Source organism: Neovison vison, chromosome 4, assembly GCF_020171115.1.
Source record: "Neovison vison isolate M4711 chromosome 4, ASM_NN_V1, whole genome shotgun sequence".
Classification (NCBI taxonomy): Eukaryota; Metazoa; Chordata; class Mammalia; order Carnivora; family Mustelidae; genus Neogale; species Neogale vison.
In genome coordinates this window covers 63,648,426-63,664,447 of record NC_058094.1, presented here as the reverse complement: position 1 = coordinate 63,664,447, position 16,022 = coordinate 63,648,426, and the positions used below count along the sequence as shown (strand labels likewise).

General features: G+C 42.6%; 1 protein-coding gene across 6 annotated transcripts in view; it reads left to right on the top strand.

Annotated features, from left to right (window-relative positions):
• SULF1 (sulfatase 1) overlaps window positions 1-16,022 on the top strand; it is a 183,656-nt gene that overhangs the window by 16,732 nt on the left and 150,902 nt on the right. The window contains exon 1 of one of the 6 annotated variants that reach the window (XM_044245479.1): window positions 7,193-7,434. The exons of 2 other annotated variants lie outside the window; for them this stretch is intronic. The gene's annotated coding sequence lies outside the window, so the exon portion shown is untranslated. Of the gene's footprint in view, window positions 1-7,192; window positions 7,435-16,022 lie in introns of those variants that run through there. 3 more of the 6 variants (XM_044245485.1, XM_044245486.1, XM_044245483.1) reach the window with 3 other exon arrangements.

Genomic DNA, 16,022 nt, shown 5'->3' with positions numbered 1-16,022 from the left:
AGCACACAACCTTAAGTGCACAACTTAACCTTTCTGCAATGTAAGGAAATTTCAGGGTAAAAACTGCATTCATAGAAGTCAGTCACATATCAGGTCTCAGGTTACTCAGCTTGGCACTGGTTTAAAGCATAAAGCAGTTTCTTTTAGAAAAGGCCCATTATCACTCCCTTTGCTGTCCATCATCCTTGCCTCAGGCTCTGGCTCTTAGCCTCTCATTCTTCTTACTAATGCACCTGCCAGCCCCAGACCAGGGTACTTGCAGATTCTACAGAAGGAGGCTTTTTCCTGTCTTGGTCTCCGCATATCCTCCACCATCCCTTCCAGAGGGCATGTCCTGCTGTTAGCTGTGTCCAGGTCTCTGTCCCACATAGCTCCTGCTTTCTCTTCACCCTCTCAGCCTAATCTGCTCTCCTGTGCTTTGCCCCAGCTACTCTCTCTGTGGCATATATGTCTTTGTATGTGCAGTTTATTCCTCCCCTGCCCACAAAAACACTGGAGGGGACAATCTGAATTTGGCACATACTGAATTCCCTGGATGTTCATGTTTCCTATGTCTCTTTAACCCATTGTTTTCTAGCAAAAGCTTTGTTGGGTTTTTTTAACACAAACCCCAACACCCTGAGTTTACCTGATCCTGGGGCACAGGCTGAAGTCACAACAGTAACACTCATGTTACTGCTAGTGATTATCAATTATTGCCTTTTTAAAGAGATCCCTATTGCTTTCCTTTATATAATTAAATATTCATATTTAAACACAGAAACTGGCGATTCACAGACCTGTACCCCTGGGGCTAATAATACATTATATATTAATAAAAAATTAAGAATTTAAAAAAAAAAACACAAAAACCTGGGCAGCTGTTGATAGGATCACCCCTTGGCTAATGCTTACTGAAAAAAAGAATGTATCTTTTACTTAGTTAGCACAAATAATACCAAACTCATGCTTAGGACGTGAACTCCCTAAAAGACTCTCAGAAAAGGGAGGAGAAACCGAGGGATACTGAGTACTTAGCTCCTGCTGTTCACATTAAAACTTTATTAGTCATTCTAGTTATAAGTAAAGAAACTAGATGAAAACACTACATACACACCTGTAGAGCTAGGAATTGGACCCAAGTCAGTTTGTCTCCCCAGATCAATGCTGTCTCTCCCAAAGAAAGTTCTATATAAATGCTAAACAGTAAAACCCCATCACTAATTATGTGAAAGCAGTTTACATTTTCCTGCAATTTACACCTTTTTTTTTTTCCCAGACGAATTAAATCACCAACACTGGTAAAGTGCTTCTTCCCACAATTTACTAGGTTTTTTGGTAAAAAGCTAAATGAAGTTTGGCTGTGAAGCTGGTGAGGAAGAGAAGACTGAGCTTCCAATAAAAACTTGTTAACTGGTGTGCAACACTGTACCCATTAAGGGTGGAAACTTCCTACAGAATACAGACTGGTCTGTACATTGTTTGTTAAGGGCCGGCCTGAGTGCTCATCTCTCAGACCTGTCTGGTGAGCTTAAGCCCAATCCAGCCTCGAGAGGGCGGAAACAACCCCTACCTCCCCCCACGCCCCCCCCCCCGAAAATACTATTGGTGATTTTGAATCTAGGACATAGCAATGCCCGTGTAGCTCCATGTTTTCTGTAAGGCATTAACGCTGTTCCAAATACGCAAGACATATACATACTTACTTAATGTGTTTTCCTTTGATTTACATGCCTTTGCTTCTTAAATCATTTCCAGAAATCCTTAGGAAATGTGAAATAGATGTGTTATCTTTTCCTCCAACGGAATGTCAGATCACTTCTTGAAAGATCCTTTCCAAACGCTTTAGTTTAAACCGATTTTAACAAACTTGAATATATCCACCATAATTAGGAAGCCAATTTATTCAGTTAATTTGCATCAGTCTAAATAATTTTTCCTGACAGATGACTTCCGTTCTAAGTACCAAGTACTTTTTAATCCTAGTCAGGTTATTGCTAAGGATAAATGATTTCACATTTCTCATAAAGATGCCGGTCATTAAGAATATTAACACAAATTCCTTCCCCTTGAATAGAAATGAGCTGTTATGTTAGCCATGTTGCTGCGTCAGCTTTTCTATTGTCGAATACAACAAATGATGAGAAAATCAATTTACTCTTTAGAATTAGTCAAGTGAGGAATCCTTTGAAGTGGGGGTACAGAGTTTTGCCTGGGTTCTATAATCACATAAAAGCGGGTACTGTATATACGTTGGTAAAATGTTGTGAAACTTAATGAGGACTATTTGCTGCCATCGACCTTTCAGACAGATCTATCTCTAAAAAAGAATTCCCCACTCCTAAAATAGAGGTCTGATGAGCAGCAGATGTGGTTTAAATGAATCCTTGTTCAACTGAACTAAGAATATATTTTGATCTGTATGAAGCACAGGCCAGAAAAGGGGGTGTTGGGGGTGGGGGGATTATATCACAGCCTTGGCCTTGGGCTTGGTGGTGGAGTTTGAATATATTTATTTGCCCCATAAAGTTTCTCTTGTAAGGCCGAATGCAAATGAGCTTTTAGTGAATAGTTTCTAATAGTCAGAGGATGCCATACAAGCTCTGCTTACGAAACAATTTACAGTTTTACTTTGTCGTCTCAGAATGTGTGGAGGAAGGAAATTCAATGGGCAGCCATAACCTTTAGAGTGATCTGTGCCCTGACAATGATTTGCAAGTTCCACAACTTTTTGTCTCCCCACCCATAAAGGGAAGATTAGATCGTTGTTCAAGAATGACAAGCATTTAATATTTGGAAATGACTAAATAATGAAGGGCCTGGAGTCTATAGAAATGCTGAGGAGAAAAGAAGATTAATTTCCAACCAAAATCTAGTACAAACATGACCTTCCTATTGTAAATCTCATGAATAGGAAAAGAAATTACATCTAAAGCTTTGTTTCTAGGGCTCAGAATTTGGAAATATATTAATACTGGAATGCTTCCGATGGGGGGAGAAAAAGATCTGTTTATTATAATCTCTTGTCCGTGGAGATGAGAAAAATTCTTTCTGCTACATTTTACAGAAAGAATGCAGTTGGTGAAGATTTAAATGACAGTAATGGAAGGGTCATCTTTTTATTCTTTTGCCTTCAGGCAGGGCTCAACTTAAGTCCTCTCAGGAAAGAGAACAGTGCTGTTGCTCCCAAAAATCTCCAGGTGAGAAGGATAAAAATTAAAATGGGCAGATGGGAAAGCTCTAAGGCCTTGAAATTAATAAAGGTCAATTCTGGCTGACATTCGTTTCAGTTAAAATTCATTCCTATTTGCAAATAGCCTGACACTTAGCAACACTCCAAAGGAAGTGATGTTTGGCACCAGTTCTCTGAAAATTCCATTTAGTATTAGTATTCATGTCTGGTCATTGTTTTGTTCACCTCCTCTTCACCCTGATGGTGAGGAAAGTCCTGACTGAAGATTCTAGAATGACCAAACACAGGACATCCGACCCTGCACACATGGGATCAACAGCGGATTGTTAGTCTCCTATACTCACAGCCCAGGGGAGGAAGACACAACACGCCCGTAGAGCCACACAGAGGTTGCACTGAGGAACAGAGTGAACAAGAAAATGCTGTGGGGGGTGGGCTTTGTAGTAACAAGAGGATGAGGTGTACCTTGATTCCCAGGGTGGGATACAGTTGGCTTGATTCAGTGACTGTGTGGTCTGGCAGGGAAGTGAAACTTATTAGGCTGAAGACCAGGTGGAGTGCAGCTGGTCCAGCTGCAAGGAAGCTAGCCAGGTGGGAAGCCTTTCCCACTCGGGAGGGAAGGGAGTTCGCTTTCCCTTGGCTATATTTGGTCCCTCTCAGAGTAATATCTTTGCCACACTTAGTGTGTCTCATGTGAGGAGAGTTGCTTCTGACTGGATTAATAAATATGAAGACGTAAACAGTTTTCTAGCGAGAGTATTCTCATGCCAAGCCTATATAATTAGCTAGATGATTCATGCAGAAGTATCCTTTGCTACTCACTTTGATTTGAATGAAAAGAGGAAGAGAGCTTGAAATCATCCAGACAAATTACATATTTAATTCCTCACTTGATTTCGATTTGTCACAAGGTGAATATTGACTAACTTGAGACTCAGAGCCAAAGGGCTGAAAATGGTATAGCTCGTGGAAGTGAAGGGGTTTCTGTCTTCCATTTTTCATGAAGAATTCTGTCAGGAAATGCGTCAGGTCAAACTCTCTCTCCCTTTCCCTGCCAGTTAACAAGTGAAAAAAATAAAGGATATGGGGAGACCAATGGTTTCAGGTGGAGCTTGGGCATCTGATGTTAATGCTGGGCCTGTTTATAATATTTTGGGCAAGGCATTTAAGCCCTCTGGCCCCCAAGTTCTGTACTTTCTCATAAGGAAGTCAAACTAAGCCAAGAGTTTTAATATACTTTTTTAGTGGCAAAACCCTCATTTCAAACAAAATTATAAAAGAGGAATGAAGTTTTTTGTTTGAGTCCAATGAGTGGAGCCCAAGCCCAATTGACCTGGCCTCTCCCTCACATTTCCTTCTTTCCAGTTCTTCCCCAAAGATTCCTAAAACACTTCCTCAAGAGCCTAGGGTTCCTTAGAACCCAGTTTGAAAACCAGCAAATGAGCTACTATCTCAAGTTCCTGTCAGCTTTCAGCAGAATGGAAAAATCGTAGGCTTGGTGGTCAGATAGACGTGGGTTCAAATCCTCGACCTGTCATTTCCTTCGCTGTGTTACCAGTTTGTTATAGGACAAATGCTATGTTAAGAATGCATGTAAAGCATCAAGTCAGTGTGTGAAGCCTCACAGAGCCTCATGAATGGTAGCTATAATAAATATTATGGCTCTGACCTGAGCAGGACCAAGCGAGGAAAGATCTTACCCATGAACTACTAAATTGCAAAGAGACCTCTGTCATTCCTGCAGCCAAAACCCCAAGAACTTGAGGCTAACATTTCTCTTTCGAACCTGAATTGGTTTTTATTGTTCCAAATTAGTGGAGGCGGGGACATTCTTCTAATTGACTGAACATTTTGTATGTATTGGCGAGCATGTACTGTGTAGACACACCCCAGTTCTCTTAAATGACACCAAGGTCGATGCAACCACCACAGATGGAATTTAAAGCACGTTGCTTTCACCAAAGAATAACAGGAAAAATGTCATTAAGAACACTTTAGTACGAAGCCACAAGAAATGCGGTACCTGACAGCTCATGGTCTGTGTTTCACCCCGTATCATAAAACAATTCACCAGAGAGCTTTGTTCGTTCGTGGACCTGCTGCTGTGATGGCCTGCTTTCTTTTGGTAGCGGAGGAGTTCCCCCCGTAAAATGCATCCCAGAAGTCTGATTTCTGAAAAATCTCACCTTTGGGGAATTTCCCTGGCATTCTATTATGTCAGTTCCACTTTATAGGTCCTCTAAATGTACAGTAGCGGAGACTCAAGTACAAGCTAACCATCCTGTTACCCTCACGAACTTACATCCGAGAGGAAGCTGATTCAAGTCAAGTTTGGACGCTCCCCTCCCTGTTTTATGAAGCTTTCCTTTTCTTTTTAAAATTTATGAACATTTCCAAACATACGCAGAAGTGCAGGATACCACACACCCCCAATAAGCCTAAGGTCCAACTCCACGATCAGTACTCCACCACTGGGTGGCAGTTCACCTGAGCCTGGGGTGTTAGGCCAGGCCCCTTCCACTCCAAGGGGACGCTTGCACTCCAAGAATGGCGGCCCAGGTAAGATCAGGTCTAACCCCCCGGTATTAAATCCAGTGCAGACCTATTAAGCTCCCCGTACGGTAGGCCATCCTGGGGAGCCACATAGCGCCCCCAACCTAGGAAGGCACACTGCACAGTAGGAATGAGAACAGAGAAGCTGAACACAGAAGAGAAAAAAGGGGGAACTTTGGGAAGGACTTTGTGGAAAGTTGGGATTTAACTAAGCTTTGAAGGAAACGGGAGTGCAGACGTTCCAGACTGAGGAGGAGGATGTAAGGCTAGGAAGCGAAGGAACTGAAAGGCCATCTTTACAGTATGATTCATATTATTTTTTAACTCATTTTTTAAAAAAAATTTTACTTAGTTATTTGACAGATAGAGAGATCACAAGTGGGGGGGGTGCGGGGGGAGCAGGCTCCCTGCTGAGCAGAGAGCCCGATGCGGAGCTCGATCCCACCAGGATCATGACCTGAGCCGAAGGCAGAGGCTTAACCCACTGAGCCACCCAGACGCCCCTGATGCATGTTCTAATGTGCTGGAGTAGGTGAGGCCGAGGGAGGTCTGGGAAGCTGTTGACTGGTGTGGAGACACGTGGAAGTTTTGAATCCCAGGGTGAGAAAGTTCCTTAGGAGTTGGGGAAGTTGGGGAGCTGTGCTCCGAACCGGGCGGAGTAACAACCATCTGAGCTAAGGAGGTCGCAAAGCTGGGGAGAGAGGGAAGCAGGAAGGACTGATGCTGAGAGGGAATCCGAACTTTCTCACCCGGAGCTCTGGAGAGGGGAGGTGAAGCCCGGGGGTCGGGGTGGGGGCGGGGTAAGAACCCTCTGGCTCCGTCTCTCGCTCCCACAGAGAAAAGCGTGAGCCCCATGGAGACCACAACTCGAGGATGAAAACAGGGGCTTCAGCCCGGGCTCGGGGAGCTCCCTGCAAACACCATCGCCGGGAAAACACGAGCCCGGGAATGAAGAGAAGCGGCCGAAGCACCTGGTCGGAGTCTCCGAAACATCAGTGTTTAATAAGCACTTGGGCTCCGGACCGCCCGCCTTTCGAAACCCCACATCTTCCAGGCACTCCATCCCGCCACAGGCGGCTACTGTGCCGGCGCGCGGGGAGGGGGGAGCCGGAACCGCACGCGGGGCAGCCCGGGCCGCCCGCCCTCCGAGGAGCCGGCCCCCGCGGCCGGCCGGCCAGCTGCAGCTCGCTGTTTGTTTGCCGCGGTTTGCATACACATATTGGGTTGCCTTTTTTTTTTTTTCTTTTTTTTTTTTCCAGTCAGTTCAGCAGTGTCCCGAAATTCACCCCCAGTGTAACTTCTGCCTCTGCTCCTCCTCTTCTTGGAACTGCCTTTTGTTTGTCTGGCAGCCTTGGTTCTATGGGGGTGTGTGATGATAATAATACGCGGGCTTATATAACCCTCTTCATCTCGCAAGCACTTCGCAGACAGTCCCTAATGAATCTTCGGGCCGCTGTCAGGCCGGGTGGCTGGAGCGGGCGGAGAGCAAACCCCCAGCCCGGGCGCGCGGAGGCCAGAGGGGAGGGCGGTGCGGGTCATAGGCCAGGCCTCCCTGGATCGCCGCGCCTCGGAGGTCAGGGCAGATAAGGAACAATGACTCTCGGCCTGGGGAGGAGGAAGGAAGTCCCGCTGCCACCTTATCTCTGCTCCTGTGCACGCTCCGGGCTCCCAGAGCTTGTTCTCTAGAGAAGACTTGGAAGGCGGCTTTTGTAAGTATGATGCTCTGCTTTTTCTTTAAAAAGGAAGGAAACAAACTTTCCTTACTGCCTTTGTCCAGGTCACAGTATCTGTTGGTTAGAAGCATTTCCCTCGCTGGGATTCTTAGGTGATGGAAAGTGTGTTTCTGGCCCAAGTCCTCCGCCCAGTTGGGTCCCTCCTAAAAGTGATAGGACCGGAAAGAGGCTGGGGTAGGTAATTCATTTAACAAAAGAACCCCCAGGCCAGGGGCTGCAGTTGGGCCACTGTGACCTGATCCTCGTTGTGTATGACTGGTCTACACACATCTCCTCACCCTAGAGAGGAATCCTGGTTATTCACCTGGCGTGTCAGGCAACCAGAAAGGATGGCAGGACTTTAATCTTAAGTTTTTCTGCTTGCAGTGCTTGCCGTTTCAGACAAATTGAATTGCTGGAAGTTTCTTTTCACACTATGAAAGAAATCCCATCTTTTGGTGGAGGCTTGAAACTTGCACAGGCTTGTGTAAACTCTACAAAACCCTGTAACAGCAGTGGACCTGTGAATTGTTACTGTGTTTTTCACTGCCTTGCTGAAGGGTCTAAATATTAAAGGAACATAGGCACTAACTTCTCAAGCCCTGGCAAAAATCAAAGCTCTGTCATTCAACTGCGTCTTTGTAAAGAATGCTGAATGCAGGGTCATTTTCTCAGGGGTGATGCTCATTGCATTGAGAAATTGTCTTTCAACAAATGAATTTAAAACCCGAGACTAACACTAAGATACAATCTCTGAACTTATTTCAGTTCTATTTTGGGTCGTTGTACGATGTGCATTTATAAACCAATCATGATAAGTTGGTGCACAGTGGCATATAGAAAACTACTGTCTTTGCTCAGGTAAGAAAACTAAGAAATACAGATTGACAAGACCTCTCACTTTTAGTACTAGAAGCACTCTGATGAGTGCACTGAGCTTGACCGTCTTTTATCTTTAGATAAGCAGATCTGAAAACCACATATAATGGGTATGTATAAATGTGTTTATACTTACAAAGTATGTGTGTATTTATACATACAAATGTATGTAAGAGTTCAGGATAATTAAATATCTATTTACACATACACATACTCTTACATTTCTTATATCTATCTGGTGCTCAGAATTTTACATGATATCATATCCATAATGGGCCAAGTGGAAAGATTTCATATCAAAGTTCAGAATGCTGTAGAGCTATTTATTTGGCAAACATAGGAAACATTACAAAATTACATCTATTTTAAAGAATCCCTTTAAATGACATTTCCACTTAGAATTCTCTGAGGATTCCAAGAAATTCTAAGGCATAATTAAAGTTGAAAATGAGACTGGATTGTAGTTGCTTTTACCCCTGAGTTTAAAAGTGATCTGTCAACACTAAATTCTATATGCTAGCTAATTTAATTACAAAGATCAGTCACATAATCTCAACATTAGCTTCAAAGGCATACTCAGTCATAGTAGAAGGAATACAAACCATGATGGGGTCCAGATTTGAGGCTTGCTTTTGCCATTACCTGGTTATATGACCAGCAACAAGATCTTTTAAGATTTGAAGCCTCAGGTTTCCCATTTATGAGATATGACCAATACCACTTACCCCAAAGACAGGATTGTTGAAAAGACTGAAAGGAGATAATATATGTGAACTACCTAGCATGGTGTCTGAAAATGGCCATTCGTTTTAGGGCTTTTCCATTTCCATTTTCATTTTTGATTCGATTCATTCATTTATTGAGCATCTACTATGTAATTACATGCCACACTAAGGAACAATGCTGCAAAGGTGAATGAGATTAATATCCTGCCCTGGAAGAGTTTATAATCTAAGGGGACAGTTGGAAACAACAGATAATTTTCTTAACAGTGCACTACCTGCAAAAACAAAAGAGATTAAGATTAAGATTAAGATTAAGTGACAGAATTGAAACCAGAGTGATTATTTCTGCCTTATGTCAGTCAAAGGAACTTGCGCAAAGATGACAGTGATTGCGTGAGTCTTATTAAAGGATCAACAAGAGGTGTGGAAGGACCTTGCAGAAGAGGAGAGCTGGAGAGAAGAAAGTGTGAGAAATCCTGGGGTTGGAAGCTGATTTCAGTTGGTGCTGGACTGTTGAACCCACAAGGGGCTGGAGATTTTGTCAGGGACCCAATCATGAATATTCTGGTGCCTCATGTTGAGGTGTTTAGACCTATTACTCTAATAAAACTCAAACTCATGCGTGGATCAGCTCGTGATCTTCAAAAAGTCTGTTTTATAGGTTCATATCAATTAAAAAAAAATGGGCTGAAATGTAAACCAACTGCATCATTAAGATAGTATTTGCTTTAATAGATGATGTGTTTGTTTGTAGCAAAGCCATCCCAATGATGGAAGCATGGAGGCTCCAGCTCCTTAACTTACCACACTGACACTGTCGGGATCACTCTTTAATCAATGGGAGTCAATTTGCATGGATCAAAGAAGGCAGAGAGCAGCTATGATTTCTGTTTTAGGAAGGTTTTACATAGAACATCTAGCATTCAGTACAGAGTGGGGGGTGGGCAAGGCCAAGGGGGTTGGCAATGCTATAAACTAGGAGAGCAGTTCAAAGACTACTGTAGTGTACAGGGAGAAATTCCTAAGCAGTGTAGGTGGACAAGTAGGACACAGATTCCAGAAATATTTAGAAGGTAGGACATTCTCCACTTGGGGGCTGAATGAGGGAATGAAAGGAAAAAGAAAGGTCTGTATTAATTTTGGGCTCAACGGAAACACCACAAAAACAGAAGGAGATATATCTTCGTAACAAAAAATTGGGTTATGGGGGGTTGAAGTGTCAGTAAGAAGGTAGATTGCAACACTGAGTAAAAAAAATCAAAAAAGTGTTTTAAAAAGTATAAAATTACCAGATTTGAGGGGAGGGTATTTTAAGCTCTCCCTATTATGCTTGATGCCCCCAAGAAATGTCAATATCTGGGCTTACTGGGCTCTGAGCTTTCATCTTGCATCCCTGCTGTTGAGCGGATTGTTTTTCCATTAACTTTTCAACAGGAAGGCCATGTCTAGGGCAGCCTTGCCAATAGCCATGCATACCCTTAAAAAGACTAATTTGTACTTCCTCTGAGCCTTCAGCAATTAGGAGAGACTAGGAAAAAAGATCTGAGGGCTAGTAGAATACTTATTGAGGAAGAACACTTATTCACAAAGAATATTTAGTCATAAAGAAGCAGCTCTTCCTTACCAGACTTTTCCATTCACTGCCCACGAATTAGGGGACACACTTGGAGACTGGAGAAAAGGAGGTCATTTCTAAGACATTTCTAAGCAAATCCTATTGCTTAGCCTACAGCCATCTCCTCCTTCCATGTGATGGGCAAGTTCTTCCCCTGTGCTTGAACCGGGCATCATTGGAACGTTGGTGGGGGTGGGTAGAATTTGTAAATTTTTAAAAGATGACAACTGGAAGAATTTTAACAGAATGAGTAGAAAACAATCTGATTAGCAGACAGGAAGCTGTGACTTTTTAAATCTTTGAGGTCTGATTACTTGATAACCTTAGTTTTCTTACACCTTTCACCCTTTCCGTACTCGGTACTTAATCCCCATGTCAAAGCCTCCACTGGATTTCCTGCATTTCAGAGAACCTTCCCCACCTGAACACTTCAGAGCAAATCCCATTTATTATGAAAGGGGCTCAGCCCTGGACTTCACGACTCATCTCACAAAGTCGCATAATATTTCTTTCTGGTAGGCAAACTGTATCAACATATTTTAAAACAGATTTAAGAAGCTATTTCCACTTGTAAATACAAAGAGGTCTCTTGCTCATCAGAAAGATAATATTTGGTTATAAGCTGAATTCCATCTGGCTTCTGATGGTTCACTTCAAAATTCCCCACACTTCAGAAATTATTTTGGGCTTTTGAAATCATGAAAAAGGTTTCTATTTTTACCAAAATGTTTCCGCCATAAAAGAAAAAAAAAAGAAGAAGAAGAAAAAAGAAAAGTTCCAAAAAGGAACGGTTACTATATCAGTTCTACAAAATAATCACCACATATATATTTTAGAAGATGGCCTGGCATCATGGGAAAGTTTATTATTTAAAAAAGGAGCGAGATCTATTTGGGGGAATTCCCATTAGTACAATAGAAAGTATGAAGAATATACTAAGCTTCCATATATGGTGTGGGCCATTCCACATGTAGGTTACTCAAGCCATTTAAAGTCTTGGCTCCATAAGCGAGTGCTACACTCTTCAGAGTCTTTCTGGGTTTGCTGACATAATGATTTACTCCGGGCTGGGTCAGCTGCCTGAGCCACTGTGCTCTCCTGCACAGTGTTTGAAGAGTGGGACAGGGTGCAGCTTGTGGGCCCCCAGACACCTGAGTCCAGAAGATTGCTGAATTGTGTTCCGTTTCTGTGCTGTTCGGAAAGCTGGACACTCCCCAACTCTCTCTTGGGTTTGGCTTCCTGTTCACATGTTTTCTGGTCTCATGTCATTGTGCATGAAGTAATAGTCCCCCATGCAAGCACCATGCACAATGGCAAGATTTGTGTGGTTCTGTGCAAGTTTTCTAATGAGGACATTTTGGACCTTCCAACAACTCCTTAGGGAAGGCAGTTTGGAACTGTTCTTACTTTCCAAGGCAGAAAGCAAGCACAGACAGAATGCACTTCTGCAACAAGACGAAGAGTCACTTTTAGGAGAAATTAAAAGACAACTGCCCAAGAAAACTACGCACTTACCCTACACATCTCTCTCCATGTGTATGCGTATACAGGGTAGAAAAATGCCTCCAACTCACAGTTTGAAAACATCAGTTACTGTTTCAGCATTTCACTATGAATGGTGCTAGTGTTTTCCACTGAGGACTGTTATTTTAATGACATTTCTCTGCAGCAAAATCGGATGAGTTTACGAAGTTTGAGGGCCAGGAAATGCAGCTCAGTTTCTGAACAACTGAAAGCCATGAGAGTCAAGTTCAATCACCTACTGGCTTTATAGCATGGATTCGTAAGTGCGAAGTACAGAAGCGGTAGTACGAGAGAAGCCAAACCAAACTTTTAAAGTACGGCTGTTAAACTATCAAACTCAGCTTCCCAGTATATTATCAGCAGGCGAAATTCTGGGGCCTAGCCGCATTTATTTGTGGGATGTTAATGTCAAATTAATAGGCATAATTGCCAATGTTTTATAGAATTTTAGAGCAGAAAGGGATTTTGGATGTCTCCCAATCTTCTCTGTGTATTTTACAAACAGAGAAACTAAGATTCATATGAGGGCTTGCTTTCTTGCTCTCTTTCCCTCTCCCCACCCCCAACACGTGTTTGCGCAAGACACATCTGAGTCTTGGGCTGAGTCGTTGCTTACAGAAAATATCGTAAATCTGGCTTAAGAAAAAGAAAGGGCAAGATGACCCAGAGCCAGACCTGTGTGTGGCCCAGCTTCAGCGCCGTGTGGACCCACAATTTATCCTTGATTCAGGAACCATTCAAGGTATTAGATTAGGTGTTTTTGACCAAAATTTGAATAAACTCCAAAACAAATCCAGATCAAGAGGTGACTCAGATCCTGACGATGAAGGGATCCTCCATCAGTGCATTGTACTTAAACCGGCGACCACAGTGTGATTAGAGTGTGAGACGGAGACGAAGCCCCAGGTATAACCCTCACGCCTTAGCAATCCTAAACCCTGGTCGAGAGATGACCAGGAGAATAGGAGAAGGAGAGAGCCTTTCACCCATGTAGGTAGCAGTGACAACAGAGTGGACGGTATAACTGAATGCTACATTGCGTGGCATGGATTTTTAAGTGATGGAGCGCTGGTGAGAGAAATGAGAATGGACATTGTCAGGAAATGTCAGGATTTCCACCGATCCCAGAGGGGTGCTAAGAATTTTGAAAGGTGGAGGGAATAAGGGCGGATTTTTCTAGATAAAGAACAGAAGAAATGAAAGTGTAAAGAAAGTCTTACAGGGGGTGGGGGAAGGGGGGCACCCTGGGGAAGCCGGGCTGGTGGGTACTCTCCTATGCATTTCCCAACCTTACCAATGGACCCTGGAACCCCCAGTCTCTCCTTATATTACTATCTGCTAAAATGTTACCGAAATACATACCCTGAAAAACACATGTTAATTATTTGAATTATATTTATATAACTATACATCTGCAAGAGTAACATTGTATTTATAGCTTTGAAAATCCAAGAGAAATTGCTGATTAAATACGAGCAAAACCATAAGCCAATAATACTCTCTTTAGTGTTAATTTTCTTTGCCAGATGATGCCAGTTTGCTGAAACTAAAGAATGAATATTTTAACCGTGTTCATTCATGAAATAGTAAAAAAAAAAAAAAGAGACATTTTAATAAAAAATTTCTATTGCACATTTATACTATGCCTATTTATAATGAATTGTTCAAAGAGGGGCACATGAAGGAGGACAGGATCTAGGCAGAACCTCTGTTGGGGTCCAGGTTATGGAGTAGAGAGCCGTGCTGGCTTAGCCGTCCTATCACTTTGCTGTAATCTGGCCAATCCGAGTTTATCGAGCACTGCCAGAAGCATTTGCCTCTTGTGGGCGCGTACTTAGACAGGGATTCGGGCTGCCTATGTTTTTCCCTCTAACAGCCTACAGCAATTAAATTGTTACATTATTCTCCCACAGATTAACATTTTAATGATGACAAATCAGAGCCCTCTTTTATAAAATTTATGAAAACTCTGCTCTTATTCCATGAAAATACCTTTTGATTGCAAATTACCACTGCAAGGCAGTGCTATCTTTGTTATAGGCTAGGAAAAACAAATAAATAAATAAAACCCAAGTAATAACGATGGCCAGTGTTTATTGTGTGCTTTCCATGGGCCACAAATCCTTCTAAATTTTTTACATGGATGTTAGTGTGTCATCTTCACATCAACCCTATGATCTTCAGTCCCCATTTTTCAGAGAACTCTGAGCCACAGAGAAATTCAGTAATTTGCTCAAGTTCACTAATGCTGTAGCCTGGAATTCAGGCATCAAATTCCAGGGTCTGGGCGCCTGGGTGGCTCAGTGGGTTAAGCCGCTGCCTTCGGCTCAGGTCATGATCTCAGGGTCCTGGGATCGAGTCCTGCATCGGGCTCTCTGCTCAGCAGGGAGCCTGCTTCCTCCTCTCTCTCTGCCTACTTGTGATCTCTCTCTGTCAAATAAATAAATAAAATCTTAAAAAAAAAAAAAAATTCCAGGGTCTGCTACCCCCAGCAGTATATTCAGAATGGTCTGAGCGTTCTTTGGCCTTAGACTATGCCAACATGACCACAGCAGAAACTTAGAGCTTTATGCTCCCATGTAAACATTCACTTCAGGAGATCACAATGTGTTCTGCGTCGTTGTAAACATAGACATTTCCCTGTCCTCCAGGAACATGTTTAAAAAGTGGACATCTGTGTGGTGCTTGTAGTAATTTGTAGTATTATCAGAGACATGGGAACAGAGAATGGAAAAGTTGTCCGAGAGCTAAGCACCTCCCAGGATGGGAAGCACAGGGGAGCAGCCAAAAGGAACCGGGTTGGGCGGGCCCGATGACAGAGGGTGGCGTAGACGGGTGGAGGAACTGAGCCTCTGTCAGGAATGGAAAGAGACATGATAAGGGTGGTGTGGGAGGAAAGGTCCTGCAGCGACGGGCCAGCCCCAGGGAAGCCCGGCTCTGGCAGTCTTGCTATAAAAACGAAGTTTCTAGAACAGAGAAAAAGGACTTGGTACTGCCCACCTTTAGCCTGAATCTGCAGGGCCAGTTCAGATCCGGAAGACATTCCAGGTCTATTGTATCGAGGGAAATAATCTATACTCACTACCTCTGAGAGTCCCCTCTGTGCGTACCTATAGACATGCGTACCTATAGACACTCGTTTTCACTAGTGAAGAGGTAAGGAAGCTCCAAATGCAATGTTCTAATATTTACATGGGCAAGAGATGCACTTTTTAAAGGTCAAGGAAATTTGGGGTGTTAAAGTGTGTTATTGTTTTCTTATTCTTTTATACTTCTGATAGCTTATATTTCCTTGAAAGATATATATATATATATATATATAATATAGCTTCTATTTCCTCTTCTATACTATATACCATATGATATATACATGTTAAAATGTGCTATTTGTGGCAGCAAGTTTGCATCATCGGATGCTGTGTTAATCTGGGTGTTTCCTCTTATTCGAAGTATCTAAGTTGATTTTAGTTACTTACATTTTTCAACTACCATAAATGCAGAGTAGAAACAAACTCAACCACTTGTAAAAGCTTACTTTGCTACTCATCAAATAATAGCTTACAGCAGCTTCAGGATATTTTATGAATCAGCACGTTCTCCTTCCAAACTGGTCTCATAACCTGAAATTCGATGTCACTCCGCTTTTAAACTTGGAACACTTAGTAAACTTTTAAAAAATTCTTTATTAGTTTTAGGAAATCCAGTCAAAGAATAATATGAAATGAATCTAGGAGAAAGTCTTTCCCTTGATGAAGAGAGAGACGAATGGAGCCTCCTATAAGAGCCCTGAATTACCCACCGTATTTCAAAGTCTCTCGCAAGTGATTGTAAGAAAAGCAGTG